Here is a 1,757-nt window from a genome sequence, read left to right on the forward strand (position 1 = left end):
ACTTCCGCCTGCGCAGACCTAAAGCCGGGTCAGCCGGCCGGCTCCGTTCCTATTGGTGGCGGAGAGGGACGCCCTCATGGAGCTACCCAATAGAAGGCGAGGAAGGTGAGTGACATCATGGAGGGGCTGGCCTGGGGAGGGGTGGAGGGGCAAGAGTTGCTGAGTTTTCTGCCCGCACTCTCGGCTGGGCGGAGGCTGTTGGTGCAGCTTGCTGCTCCGCCCCTCCAGGCTTGGTTCCAGCAGCCAGCATTGCCCAGATTGACTTGTAATTTCAGTTCAATTTCTGTTTTTTGCTTTCCGCCCCCTCCACCCTGTAGGCCATAAATTCTCTGATTCTTCCTCCACGATATCTTTCATTTGCATTTCTTCCACTCACGTGGTCCCCACCCCAATGCAGGACCCCTTGCCTTTACCATTGCAATAACCCTACGGGAGTCTCTATCTCACTTATTCCCCATTACTGTCCATCCTTTATCCAATTGCCAAATGACTTTCCTAAAGCGCAAGTCCACCTGTTGTCCAAAAAACAAAACAAAACAATCACTTCCAGTGGCTCCCTTATTACCTATACGTTCATCTGAAACCTCTTTCCCTCCATATCTAAATCACTCTCCATGTTTATATACTCTTCTTATGCACATCAATTATGAGAAACCGCAAGTTCCACTTTTTTTCTTCCTTTCTACACCAGTGTATTCATTTTCTTTTCCTTTCTCTTTCCCCTCTTCAAATTCTCAAATTAGAACCAATCCATACCACCCTGTGGCCCTAATACCTCTGTTTTTCTTATTAAGTTCCTCTATATTCTTTGAAAACATTAATGTTCTGAAAGGACATTTATTTCTTCTCCTTCTAATGTATTAACATTACATAACCATATGACTCCTTCCAATAGCTCAAATAAATTTATCTAAGTTTCTCGATATTCTTTTTATGTTTGTATTTCAGAGTCTCTATTCAGCTCTAGTTTTTCCATCAGAAATGTTTGAAAGCACTCTATTCCATCAAAGATTCATTTATCCCTCTGTGAGAAAAGTTATTCTTGCTTGCAAGTCTACATCTGTTGTCTTTCAGAATATTGTATTCCTAGTTCTCTTTTGATTTACAGAAGTGGATATTTTTGTGTCATCCTACTTGAAGTTCCATGATACTGGTGTTCAGAATTGCTTGAGTCTGAATGGTTGTAATAAATTTATTTTGGTAGAGGTGCTCCAGATTTTCAAATTTTTCTTTTGAGGTTCCTTTCAGAGGATAATCAGTATATTCTTTATATCTTTACCTTCTGGATGTAACAGATCTGTAATTGTTTTAGGAAGATTCTGAAGATCATCTGACAGGATTAAATACTAGACAATGAGGTCCCTTCTCAAACCAAACTGCCCCAAACATTCAAACTCTATTGCAAAGAGCACAATTCCATTATGCTGGCCACATTGTTTAAATGCCAAATGTACAATTACCAAAAAGACTATGTTATGGAAAACTCATACATGCAAACAGTCATGAAGTGGTTAGAAAAACTGATACAAGGATATTCTCAAGCTCTCAAGAACTTTGGAATGGATTGTATAATATGAGAGACATTGGCACAGGAGCACTCAGCATAGCATGTCCTCATCAGAGAAGGTGCTGTGCTTTATGAACAAAGCAGAATTGAATTAGCTCAGAAGAAATATGAGATGTGCAAAATTAGAGAAGCTACCTCAAATGTTTATAGGGACTATTTGTATCTGATTTGTAGCAGAGCATTCCGAACT

The sequence above is a fragment of the Antechinus flavipes genome, chromosome 5, assembly GCF_016432865.1.
Source record: "Antechinus flavipes isolate AdamAnt ecotype Samford, QLD, Australia chromosome 5, AdamAnt_v2, whole genome shotgun sequence".
Lineage (NCBI taxonomy): Eukaryota > Metazoa > Chordata > Mammalia > Dasyuromorphia > Dasyuridae > Antechinus > Antechinus flavipes.